The sequence below is a fragment of the Myotis myotis genome, unplaced genomic scaffold (assembly GCF_014108235.1).
Source record: "Myotis myotis isolate mMyoMyo1 unplaced genomic scaffold, mMyoMyo1.p scaffold_m19_p_11, whole genome shotgun sequence".
NCBI lineage: Eukaryota > Metazoa > Chordata > Mammalia > Chiroptera > Vespertilionidae > Myotis > Myotis myotis.
Genome location: NW_023416315.1, coordinates 52,469,329 through 52,483,291, shown reverse-complemented (window position 1 = coordinate 52,483,291; position 13,963 = coordinate 52,469,329). Strand labels below are relative to the sequence as shown.

The window sequence follows — 13,963 nt, the reverse complement described above, 5'->3', positions numbered from 1 at the left end:
TTTTGGGTACTTGAAACCACACCAGCAACTCTGTGTTCCAGGCTGCTTATTATGGTTGAAAGGTAATCTTTTTTATGTCTTGAAGTCACAGTGCTTGGGCCACTAATACTGCATGCAGTTGCTAACTGATAATTTGCTGGTAAGAAGGGCCTGAATCCATTTGCCCGTCTAAGCATGACACCAGGAAGTGGGATGGGGAGAAGGTCAGCCTGCTCTCTGTCTAGGCTTGCTTATCACAAAGAGGCAGGAAACAGAAAGTGCAGGAATGAAAACAAAAGGAAGGTTGTTTCTGCTTCCTGTGTTTTAAAACATATTTTGTCCATTCATAATAGTCAAAAGGAGGTAGGCTTAGCGGTACTCATATGGGGAGATGAGGTTAAAGATTATCTCACACAGCTCTTCTTTCTGTCTCTACATCCTTAGATTTTGCTGTTGCTACTAATTGATCCTGCTAATTCATCAATGACTAATTGATCTCCTGTGACTCACATTTAGAAATGGAATCGAGTCATCTAGTGGTCACAGAGCAAGCTGCTTCGTAAGATGCAGGCCAATTTAAGGATTGGCTGTCTTTGCATTAGGTGCCCATCTCCGGTATAGTCAGCTTTAGAACCAACATGGAATCTTGGGACTAGGGGCATCCATCAGATTACTTTCCTCAGCAAGGACCTGTAGGTAGAGATTCCTTTACGGGGAGCTCTGGACCTCTTCTTAAACTTCATTTTGTCTATTAACATGAATTAAAGAAGAGGAGGTTTTAAGTAAAAGCTGATGGAGCTGGAAGACATTGAACAATAACCACTCCTGTTCTGTTTCTCTCTAACATAAAAAAGCAAGAGAACATGGTGCAGGATTGGCCCTTTGAAGCTCTCTATCTAGCAGAGACAGGGGAAATAGTGTGGACATGGTGATTCACAGAAAGCAGAGTAGACAGAGAGTAGGTTGGGGGGAGAGGCTGAGCCACAGAAGAGAGCTACCACGATAGAGTCTATGTGTGGCTGTAAGACAGCGGTTCTCAACCTGTGGGTCGCAACCCCTTTGGCTGTCAAACGACCCTTTCACAGGGGTCACTTAAGACCATCCTGCATATCAGATATTTACATTACAATTCATAACAGTAGCAACATTACAGTTATGAAGTAGCAACGAAAATAATTTTATGGTTGGGTCACAACATGAGGAACTGTATTTAAAGGGCCAGAAGGTTGAGAACCACTGCTGTAAGACATTGTCAGTGCCTTGAAGACATTTCCTATGATGTTTCTTTCATATTTTCCCCCTGAGGTGGGAGATCAGGAGAAACATACTTACCAGGGGCTCATTACATAGGGAAATTTCTGTAAATCTTAGGTTTTTATGTTGAAAAAAAACTCATGCAAATTTGCATGCTATTACATTATATTGCTACATTTCTCATAATTCCAAATATTGATTCAAATTACTTGCTCTTCTCCAATGAATTTTGGTTTAAATTGAACTCCCAAGTAGATGTATTATGTACCTCTCAGTGAGTCACCATATAGCCCTAGGTCAGTGATGGCGAACCTTTTGAGCTCGGCGTGTCAGCATTTTGAAAAACCCTAAATTAACTCTGGTGCCGTGTCACATATAGAAATTTTTTGATATTTGCAACCATAGTAAAACAAAGATTTATATTTTTGATATTTATTTTATATATTTAAATGCCATTTAACAAAGAAAAATCAACCAAAAAAATTAGTTCGCGTGTCACCTCTGACAAGCGTGTCATAGGTTCGCCATCACTGCCCTAGGTTAATGTGTCCTGACCTAAGACATACAGTTCTAAGGGGATGCCAAACAATTCAGAACCTTTGTGGGGATTTGAAGGTCCTACAATTGCAAGTGACTGTAAAAGACAGCAAAACAAAGATCACAGGAGGATATGTGTTGCTTGTAGGTTCTGCTGGAGTGGTTAGAGATTTTTGGTGAAGATATTTCCACTGGACAAAGGGAGACAATGAGAGCCTATAAGAGCAGGGCTAGCATGGTTACTAGGCAGAGAAACTCACAGAAATTGGGTGATAGAAAGGATGATGATGAAGACGATGATGGTGGTGGTGGTGGTGATGGTTAGTAGTAGAAGTGATGGTGATAGTAATAGCAGAGGTAGTATTTCGGTCAAGAAGCAGGAATTTCAAGAATTACATGAAATTCAGTTGTACACTGGCCTTCCAGAAATAGAAAAAATACTGGCAAATAGGCTCTCTGACTTTCCTTCTTTGGGTTTGAATGGTCTCTTGTTTCTGCTAATTTCTACATGTCTGTTCCATTCTCTGCTGGGGAAACAAGTATTTTCAGTAAAATTCTTTGATTTCTGCCTCTCAATACTATGACGTGATCCCATAGACTTGGTGCCCAATGTGGCATGATTCAGACTCTTGGTTCCAAATCCTAATTTTTGGGAGGGAGAATCCAGGTTGGGTCAACTGTCCAGTACTCGTTCAATCTCCTGTGCCCAGTGGGTTAGGGTTATGCTGGGCTCCCTTATGGGAGTGGGCAGGTGTTCTCTGGGTGTGGGGGAGGGGAGCCATGGAGGAAATGATGGGAATCTCTAGTACACGAGTTGGGCTTAAAGGGAAGTAGCCATCTGTGAGGTGAGGATGGTAGAATTTGATAACTGACAGGATCAGAGGGTTTCCACTTTGGGAGACATAGTGGAGAGTGAACTTTGAATTTTTAAAATAAATGAACAAATATTAGGCTGATAAAGCAATTTCTGGATTTACTGACTTCAGGCTTCATGCACATTAGATTACTAGATTAAAATTAAATTAGTATACGTTTGACTATGCTGTTACTTGAATGACCTTTAGCAAGTCATTGTTCTTAGTTTCTGTTTCCTTGTTTATACATGGGGATTGAAAATACCTGCTCTGTCACATAGGGTTGCGATTAAAGAGCTGATGTAGATTAAAATGCTCTAAAAACTGCAAGGTGTTCTACAAATGTTGAGTTTTATTACCAACATGTGATAGCAGGTAATGTATTATTGCTAATAACTCTCTCCTTGGACTCACATGTGTGCCCATGTGTTTCTGTCTATGGAGGTTACCGGTAGGGAAGGATAGAAGGCAGTGTAAAACTGCTGAATCATACCAGGTAGATATTTCACAAGAGAAGGAAATGTTGCAATGATCAGTGAAAGTAGCTTCTATGCCTACCTTCCTCTGGACATTTCTGGGCAGAAAAATTACTCCTGCCCCAAGCAACTCCATTTCTCCCTTTCCAGGTAGCCTCTGATGTGAAGGGCTTATATTTGGAAGAAAAACCAACGTGGCTGCAATAAAGGAAAGAGGTACAATTTAAAGTTTGTAGGCTTTATGGAAACTGTGAGAGGTGATTTGTGACAGGAAGCGGTATCGATGATGTGTGTGGTGAGAGTGATATAGTGTGTGTGGAGAAGGAGAGAGAGAGCGCGCTGAAGAACCACAAAGAACAAAGTGATGGGCGAGGCCTGGCTTTCCTCCCTTGGCCTGTAGAATTAGCTCAGTGTAGGAAGCTCTGATGCTCTCTGCTTGTCTATCAGTGGTCCATGGATGGAAGAGACCCCCTCCTCCAGCCCAAGCTAGTGCGGCTGTTTCTGGGAGTTGATGAACTGGAGAAACAATTCTTAACAGAAATTAAGCTAATGACATTGCTTGCTAGATTTTGTTTGACTTTATTTTTAGAAAAGACAGGTTGGGACAGGACTGGAAAACTGACTATGATGTGCATATGATCACATCTAATACACAGAGAAAGCGGCTGAGCTACAGAAAATCTAAATGACTGCCCAAGGCCTGTAGCAAGTAGAGACTTGCATAGCAAAGTTCAGGCGAGTTTCATTTCAAACTCAGGGAACTACTAAATCACCATCTGAAAATTTAACAGTGAAACACTATGCAAAAAAGAAAAAGATTTATCTTGATTTCAATGTCATAGTCAACTGTTTCAGATGAATAGACTTTTAGGGTCATCGAACCCACCCACAGCCTATTGCTAGTGAAGTCCAGACGGATGAGTATCTTATTTCCTAAATGGATTTTATTCAGTGCCAGGAGGATGAGAACACACACTGTCCCTTCTCGGCCCACTCACTGGTCAGAATAGGCTTCTCAAGGGGTCTGGCTTTGGGAAGAGTTGGGAGAACTCAGCTGGCAGGGACTTGAGGAGCAGCTAGCATCCCTTTTAGCACTTTGGGGTATGCCTACCTATAAAATAGAACAATGTGTTCTGGGATATACTATCACCCCAGTAGTTCAGAAAAGGAGAAACATCAACACAAATTGATCTTCCTTGCCTCTGTGCTTTATTTATGCTGATCCCTTGGCCCACATTGTCTTTCCTGTCCCCCTTCCTTTTTCATTCCCATCTATCTAGACTTTCTTTTCTGTCCCTCCCCATTGTGTGTGTTATTTTTCCAATAGCATTTGTCAGTGCTGTCTTTCTGTTGTATCACAGTCATGTGACTTCTTACATTCCCTTGGGGTGAGGATGTCGAGGTGATATGGGATTTTTGGACTGGAACACGTGGTGTTCCCCTGGGAAGGATGGCTTCCCTGGATTCTTTGTCCGTCAGAATCAAAGAATGAATCCACGGATGGAAGATGGTATAGCAAAGGTGGAAATTTATTGAAGAATAAGTACAGATTCCCACGTGGGGAAGGGGAAAGAATCTCACAGCACAGACTCCCGTGTGGGGAGGGGGAAAGAGTCCCACCAAGTTCCTTTTTCCCGGTTTATAAAGACTGCAGTTTTTGTGCCTCGATATCCCCTCTGATTGGCTACCATTCCCCTTTGATTTAGTCACTATAGCAACTTCTGAGCTCAAAGGTCAAATGTCACATGGGACTTGTGAGGCCCTCCTTTATTTTGTAAATATAGACCTTTGGCTACTCCCGGTTCCCTTGTCTTATATGGAAATGTAACTTCTGCTGGCTCCCTGCTCCTTGTCTTATGGAAATGTAACCTTTTGCAACCCTGTGTTTTTTTCATGGACCCCCTTAATTTAAAAAATTCCCTAAACTTGCCTTTTTCACTCCTAAAAGTTCCTATTTCAGAGGTATCACTCACATTTGTGTTTTTGTGTTCAAGTTCATGCTTGAGCAGACTGCCTGGGTTTGCATTCGGGTTTCACCTCTTATTAATTACAGTAGAGGCGCAGTGCACGAGATTTGTGCACTCCGGGGGTAGTGGTGGAGGGGGTCCCTCAGCCCAGTCAGTGCCCTTTTGTAGTCCGGGAGCCTTCAGGGAATGTCCGATTGACGGCTTCCTACGGGGAGCGGGCCTAAGCCAGCAGTCGGACATCCTTAGCACTGTTGGGAGGTGGGAGAGGCTCTTACCACTGCTGCTGCACTCACCAACCTTGAGCCCAGCTTCTGGCTGAGTGGTGCTCCCCCTGTGGGAGTGAACTGACCACCAGGGGGCAGCTCCTGCGTTGAGCATTTGCTCCCTGGTGGTCAGTGCGCATCATAGCAACTGATTGTTCTGCTGTTCAGTCAATTTGCATATTAGCCTTTTATTATATAGGATAACCTTGGGAAAATTTCTCTCAGTGTACCTCATAGTGTGGTTATGAGGAGGAAATGGAACCTTGTGTGTGAATCACTCAACATAATACACAGGCCCTAGTAAGCATTTCAGAAATGTTACTATTATTGCTATTCGGATAGCACCTTGTGTATAGTACACATATAATAACTATATGTTGAATTGACTGATGTTTAGTAAGAGGCTATTGTTGTGTTCCCAGGGGGTAGAAGTGGAGAAGCAGCGGATACATGACCCAGATATGGGATCATGAGATCTGAGTAAGGAATGGGGACGGGAGGCTTTGTCATCACATTACTGATTCTCACATTTGCCGGGATCATCCTCCTGCCCAGGGAAGGCCAGGTCACCAGGACAGCAAACCACTCACTTTAGGCACCGCATACCTTGTTCACTGGTCCGGCCTGAATCATCTCTCTTTTAAAGCCAGGGGCTAAACTTTTAACCTGCTTCAGCCAGGCAGCATCACAGGTGTGGGTAGTACTGAGCCCTGCACAACGAAAGTGCTAGAGAGGTTTTCTTTATGAGACATTGATGAGTACCTACCGATGGGGGAATCCTGACTTAGCAGAGAAGGAAATAGTGTCATAGTTGAGGTGCCTTGGGGTGGGAGTCCATTCATAGCTGTGGCAGATGCTTAACAATAACTATTATTATCACTGACACTTACTGAGTAGTTATTATGTAAAACCAAATCTTTCACTTGCATTATTTTGTTTAATCTTTACGATGTAACTGGATAGGTAACGATTTTTATGGTCATGAACTTGAGGAAACTGCTGCTTCTTTGGCTCTGCTGCCCCAGCTGGTAAGCAGGACTGGCCTTTGAATTCAGCTCTGCCTCACCTGAGATTGGACCTTTTAGTCTCTACACTCATGCAAACCTCACGAAATTCTTGGGTCCTGGCTTCCTCATCTGTGAAATAAGGAGCCAGACTTGCTGAGCCTTTGAGGTAATACCAAATGTACGGCCCACGTGGGCTTTGCTGCGGAGTGGGCCTCTCCACCAGTCTCCACCAGGCTGCCAAAGATCCTCCACGCAGAGCAAAGCCAAAAGACACTTCCACAGAGGCAAGGAAAAAAGACACTATTTTGAAACATTTTCGAAAGTATTTCCTTTAAACACAAATCAGCTGATTGCATGACTAAGTGTCACTGGGTTTCTGGGAGCTTAGGGGTCCCTGAGAGGTGGGGGGGGCGGGGGGATGGGGGGAAGGGGGGGCTCATTAGGACACTGGTGTCATTTATATTTTGCCTTTTATCATCTGTCTGCACATTGAGTCAGTCTGTGCTCTTTCACGAGGCACATGGAGTGCCCTCCCAGCTGAATAGCATTCAGTGCCCAGAGGGCTTGAGGGGAGTCAGGTGGCCACAGCTCACTCCAAGCCCTCAGGGATGTTCTCCCAGGGCTGGACTATGATTACTAATTAACTAGTAAATCTGATCCCGGGAATGAAAGCTGTGCAGTCATTTGCATCTGAAACCCATTAACCAGCACAGTGACCAGTTACCAGGGCTGAGGTTGCTCTCTGTGGACTGTGTGAGTCTCTGCGGTTATTGCCAGGTCACCCTTCAGACGGAGCAGGAGCTGCGCTGGGCGGTGACGAGGTACGTTGGTAAACTGCTCACTGTGGCTGTAGATGTGTATGTGTGTGTGTGGACTCGCGTTGATCTGCTTTAGTCAAAATGCCCTTGTTAATTTGTTAAACATAGATAAAAAAATACACCACAACAAGTCTCAAAATTACACACACAGATACGTAAAACAGAATTCAACTCACTCATCTTTTTTCTTGGGGGTGTCCGTGTCTGCATGCATGCACACTTGTATGAGTGTGTTCCTCTGGACCCAGGCTGAGTCTACAAGCCCTGTTTTAGCTAAACCTGTGTTGGATTTTTGTTGTTGTTTTGTTGTGTGTGTGTGTGTGTGTGTGTTGTGATGAATGGTTTAATATTCGGGGGGGGGGGGGGTAGCTGTTAGAAATTCTTTCTGATTGGGCAGATGGTGGGGGAGGTGAGGGAAAGCAGTTAAAATTTGGGAGTTAGATTAGAGCACTTGGGGAGTTCCTTTTATAAGGATGTAGGATTGTGATTGAGGAGTGGCAATTGGCTAATTCATCACAGTCAGGAACTTGAGAAATCTATGTCCCTGTGAGTTTTGTGCCTTTATTGCTCAAATAAAGGATTGCTATAGGGAAGAGCCCAAGGGTATGCATGTGAAATATTGGGATGTGTGCACGCACTGGTGTGCAGTGTGCAGTGGGGAATGTGAGAGATTTCATGTAGAAGGAGGGCATGAGGGTAAGAGGCAGTATCTGGACTGGCAGGCACGTATGAAACGGAACAGCAGCACCGAGGGGACGGTGGGAAGGTAATGGGTTATTGCTGATCCCTCTCTGATATAAACTTTAAAATTAGTTGACAGAGTCTAGCTAGACACATCTGGGCACTTCTAATTGGCCACTGAGTAGGGGAGGAAGAATTATTATTGGGGAAAAAGAGGGAGGCCCAGGTCAAAGCCATAGATCTCACTAGAATAGGCTCCCATTAGGTTCCTGGTATAGGATCTGAACTGAAGGGACCTCCTGATCTCCAAGCTGTCTGGTGTCCTGTGTCAGTGAGTGTATGTGTGGTGGGCTGGGAGGGCGAGAGAGGGCAGGGCCTTTGGTTTGTTGTGCTGGGTCCGGCCAAGGTGCTATCAGGGGCAGAATGAAATGGAAGGACCCTACCCCTACTTTTAAGATAGCTCATCATTATTTCACTCACACTTACCCAAGATGCCAGTGATTTTTTTCTGGCATTCTCTCACAAATGAGCTTCGATGAGCTGATAAAGTCACTAACTTTACAAACTGCTCCATCAGCATGGAACACTAACGGGCATGTGGACTTAGAAGAATACAATGTTCATTTAAAATGGGCGCAGCAGGCAACCGCTGAATGTGTTGAGGAAGATAAGCCTTGGTACACCTGGTGCTGGGGTCACAGGAGGTCACAGCTGTCTTCTAGAGATGATGCCCTTTGTGGCGCAGAAGGAGAAACTGAGGCCCAAGGGGCTTAAGCAGTTTTTCCAAGGTCCTACAGCTATGTAGGTTCAGAGCTAGCTTTCAGATCTCTGCACTCGGATGTGACCAGACTTGGAAAAAGAAGGCTCTTAGCTACTCTCTCCCTCCTATTCTCTAAGTAGCTGGAGACAATGGACCAACCAAGTAAATTGTACCCCGGATTTTGGAGGACTAGCCATGACTTGCTGGGGTTCTCTTTGCCAGTTATTCTCAGTTTCTGTAAAACTAACCATCTCTTTTCTACTATATCTCTTACCTTGTGTTACTGAGGATTTTTAAAAGAAAGGCTTAGCTCACCATGCGTGAATCAGATACTGCTGTAATCCAGGAAAGACCAGAGTCCATTATCCATTTTCTCCAGTTTATTGGCCCTTTCAATAAACTGGGCCCCCACCTGGGTTACCTATCTACTTTGCCTGAAAATAGTTATAACAGTATCAGGAAAATGAGGCTTGGTGATTATTCATATACCGTTAATCCAAGAGGAAAATATTACTATCAGAGTCTGCATAATTTATGTACAAAAATAATTTGCACCTTTTCCATAAGATTTCCCCTGACAGCCTAATTAAAATTGCAACCCTCACCCGGCTATGGTGGCTCAATAGATTGAGCGTCCTCCTATGGACCCAGAGGTCCCGGGTTTGATTCCCAGTCAGAGCACATGCCTGAGTTTCGGGCTCGATTCCCAATAGGAGGGGGCAGCCAATCAATGAGTCTCTCTCATCATTGATGTTTGTATCTCTCTCCCCCTCTCCCTTCTTCTCAGAAATCAATAAAAATGATATTTTTTAAAAATTGCCACCCTCATCCACATATTCCTCACCTCCCCCACCCCCACTTTCTTTTTCTCTGTACCATTTATCACAGGCTAGCTTGTTGTATATTTATTTGATTTACTGTTTCTTTTGAGTACCTGAAAGAACACAATAATTTTTATCTGTTTTTTTGTTTGTTGTTGTTGTATAACCAATTTCTGGAATAATGCTTGTCACATTGTAGAAGCTTAATAAATAATTGATGCATGAATAAGTAAACGTCAGTGAGATCTCCCATCCCACCAAAGACATAGCATTGATAACCCAATGAGTAATGTGGTATGTCAGCAGCTCATTCTCCTTGGCCTTGCAGATAATTTAAAACAGGCCTGTGGCCATACCTGAAGTATACTAGATGCTTACAGATCCACTTCTAAATCCCCCAGGTGTGATGGAGACAAATGTTGCAGGAGTTTTGTTTCCTTCTCTTTCCATAAGCCTTCTAACTAAATGGTTGTCTTTGGAAGGACTTAGGCATCTTTCTACCTCCTCTTAATTGAAGCCCTAATTATTTATGAATATATAGATTTTCTGCATTTGCATCGCACTGTGCAAGTTGGCAGTGCAAGATTGCTTGGTTTGAAGCCTGGTTCTGAGGTCTAGACCTAGTCTATCTAGCCTCTGTCAGGCTCACTTAACTTATTTATAAGCAGGGATAATAGCAGTCCTGGCTGGTGGTTATGAAGACAAAGTGAAATAATGCACTTAAGTGCTTTGCATAGTACACCACACATTCTAAGTACTTGGCTAATGATCCAGACATTATTTGATAAAACCACATCTCACAAAAATGTTAGCTTGTATACAGTGGGGACATTATAGCACAGAACAACGAATAATGGTTAAGAGTCTGGCTGTGGAGTCACAGGGCAGGTGTTCAGGTTGTGGTTTTGTTCCTTATCAGCTCTGTGGCATCAGACAAGTGATCTGACATTTCTGAAGCTTAATTCCTCCTCCTTTGAAAGCAGGGCTAGTGGCCGTAACTAGCTTGGGGAGTTATGAGGATTGCATGCAACAAAGTCTGAAATTTCTTCCCACAGTCACACAAACATCATTAGCTGTGATTACCATTGTCATTAAATTTGCACAATTTGTGTTTGTTATATGAAATAGATATTCACAGATGGATGACAATTAAGGCTTGCTATTTAAATGACTTCCTATTCTATTTTGCCATTTTTCTTGATCTTGATTTTTCCTAAATTGTATCCTTGTAATTTGGAAAGGAAGGTCAATCAGAAGATGCTGCTGAGGGCTTTATTTTTTTTTTGAAGGCTAAGGAAATGTTTCTCTTTTATAGCTAGAAATAATTATGATTGCACCATAGAGCAGGTAACCACATTTGAATATATGATACAAAAGGACTTTTAATAAGAGGCAAACAGATACTTTTAAATGCAATTGATATATTATTCAAAAGTCATATTGACCCATCCGTGTTAATTATCTATTGCTGAGTAACAAATTACCCCAAAATTTAACAGTTTGAAGCAATAAACATTTATTATCTCACAGTTTCTATGGCTTAAGAATACAGCGTAGGTAGGTGGTTCTGGGTCCAGGTCTCCTATGAGGTTGCAGCCAGGATGTTGCCTGGGCTGCAATCATGTGATGGCTTGACTGGGGCTGGCAGATCCACTTCTGAGAGGCCTCACTCACGTGGCTGATGGCTAAAGGCCTCCGTTTCTTGCTAGCTGTTGGACCTTTCCACAAGCCCCTTGAGTGTTATTATGACATGGCAGCTGGCTTCTCCAAGAAATAACCCCAGAAAAGGAGCAAGGAAGTGATCCAAGAGAAAGAAGGAGGAGGAAACTGCAATGCCTTTAATAATCGAGTCTCAGGAGTCCCACTCCGTCCCTTCCACCATGTTCTGTTTGTTGGAAGTGATCCTCTAAGTTCAGCCACTCTCAGTGAGTGGGGAGGGGGCTTGGCTCCACCTCTTGAAGGGGGGAGTATCAAAGAATTTGTGGGCTTTTTTATTTTTAAACCACCACATCACGATTTTGGGTATTATTAAATTTTATTTTATTGCACATTTTACTCTGTTTTCTCTCTATGAATATTTATACTATTTTTAATTTTTTGCTATTACATGTATTACATGTCCTGCTACAATGAAAACCTTTATATGTACATACATTGCTTCCCACATGTCTATATATGTTAATGGGCTAAATTTCTATAAATGGAATTCCAAACTGTGGGTGGAAATAATTTTGGCAGTTTCTGCCAAATCTTCATTGAGCATATGGTGTTTACCATTTGGCTAGCAATGTGTGGGTGCCTTTTCTTCAGAGTGTCTAACAAAGTGTGTTAACAAACACAAGGAAAAATTTAAATAATCACTTATCTCACAACTATTAGCAACCACCAAAGAGAAAAGACATGGTCACTTTGATAGGCATTCTGATACCTCCTCTTTTTGCATGACCATCAGATCACTCTTTATCTCATTACCTAATTTAATTATACCAGACACAGGAGATTATTAATCTCTATGGAATTTTACATGCAACGTTAATATTATGGGATATCTTATAAGAAGGTGAGGTACTGAGGACAGGGCAGGTAAGAAAGATTAGACAGAATTGGGTAATTGATATTAGGAAAAACAAGGCAATCCTTGTTGTTGAGAAGGGTCCAGCCCCATTTCCCTTATGATAAGAGGGCATTCCATTGACAAACAGCAATTTCTCATCCAGTGCATGAGAAACAAATCCTCTTGTCATTGACTCTTTGGGCAAAGGACTGAGCAAGGCTGAGAAGAATGTGGAGGTTGTGTGAGGACACATTGACTAGGTGGAGAATGAAGCTGTAAGGAAATATCAAGCAATAAGGTTGGGGAGCTTTGAATTAAAACTTGAGGGAAGAAGGGAGGAGATGTATTTGTTTGTTTTTTAAAATATGTATTTATTGATTCCAGAGAGGAAGGGAGAGGGAGAGAGAAAACATCAATGATGAGAATCATTGATCAGTTGCCTCCTGCATGCCCCCTACTGGGGACCGAGGCCACAAACCAGGCATGTGCCCTTGGCCAGAATTGAACCTGGGACCCTTCAGTCCACAGGCTGACGCTCTATCCACTGAGCCAAACTGGCTAAGACAGATGTGTCTTTTTTTTTTTTTTTTTTTTTTTTTTTTTTTTTTTTGAGTAAAGATGTTGTGGTTTACAGGCAGGCTGGGAGAGGATCAGTGGGTGGGTTGGTGGAGAAAGTGGACCTTGAATGGGCAAGACTGTTCAAGGCTCCTCCTATTTCTTCCTAACTTTTTGTTCTGTGTCTCAGATAACACGTTGAATCATCTGACACGTGCAGTCATAAAGCACTTAAGCAGATAAGAGCCCTCACATGGGAACAGGTTCATGAGGACAGCAGCCAGGAATACGCATTTGCCCTTTAAAAGTGCTGAGTGAGGTCCAGTGCCACACTCACAGAATGTGGGATTGATGAGTTTCTTAGGAACATGCTGTTTCTTATCCCGTGCCCACTATCTTCTCTACAATACATAATAACATAATGGCACACAACACTTTATTATTTAAAGTGGTTTTATTTGATTTTCACAATAAAGTGACAATAGGCAATAGTAGTGGTAGATATTATTAATTCTCCTTTCATGGATAAGAAAGCTGAAACTCTAGAGTATTAAGCACATCCTTTTGGCCATTGCAGCAAGAAATGGGAGGGCTCAGGTCTTCTCATGCTGTAGTTAGCATGTTCAATGTTTTGAGAAGGAGAACATGGGAATATGATGAAGGAAAATAGTAATGAAATGTTTGGCACAGGAATGTTTTGTGAGTTGGAGGAGTAAAAAAGCAAGCAATCTGTGTGATTCATTCATACCAGCTTTTAATATGAATTCTATAGATCTTCCAGTTCAACCTCTTTAATTTGCAAATGAGGAGGCTGAGGACCAGAAATCTTAAATAAATTTCTCAAGGTCATCTGGCAGAATGAGGAATAAAATTCAGGTCTGCTAGTTCTCAAGGAAGAGTACTCTTTCTAACTTACATCACTTTTATTGGGTAGAAGGAAATAATAGTATTGGACTTTAAGCTCATTTAAGGCAGGCATCATCATTTTATTCTCTAAAATACTTTCATGGATACCATAATTAGGAAGTAGGTAGGTATTTTGTAAATGTTTAATTGGTAAATAAAATATTATCAGTCAGTAAGTATTTAGATACTGTTAATAGGTAATTAGGAAGAAAGTTAAGAGAAATAAGCAGGTATAACTCTTATGCCCTGGGAACTCACAATTTGAGAGAGAAGAGGGGTGTTGTAAATTAAGGAAGTAGATACATCAATGGGAGAAAAGCCTTAGGAAAACTTATTCTTGGTCACAACTGAGCCAGGAGTAGAGAGGGTGCATTGAAATACTGGAGACGTTGGGAGGGGTGCTTTGATGGGGTTGAAAACTTTCACAAAAGGACAATTATTCCCCCACTACTCTCTCCAAATATGTTATTTTATTTTTTCTTATTACTGCCTCCTACTTCATATTCATCCCTTATTTCATTGTCCTCAATT

At 42.3% G+C, this 13,963-nt stretch overlaps 1 protein-coding gene across 2 annotated transcripts in view; it reads left to right on the top strand.

Moving 5' to 3' along the window:
- The first annotated feature begins 3,178 nt into the window (after positions 1 to 3,178).
- MGAM (maltase-glucoamylase) overlaps positions 3,179 to 13,963 on the top strand; it is an 80,163-nt gene continuing 69,378 nt past the window's right edge. The window contains exon 1 of one of the 2 annotated variants that reach the window (XM_036328504.1): positions 3,179 to 3,316. The gene's annotated coding sequence lies outside the window, so the exon portion shown is untranslated. Of the gene's footprint in view, positions 3,317 to 7,030; positions 7,159 to 13,963 lie in introns of those variants that run through there. The other variant, XM_036328505.1, reaches the window with a different exon arrangement.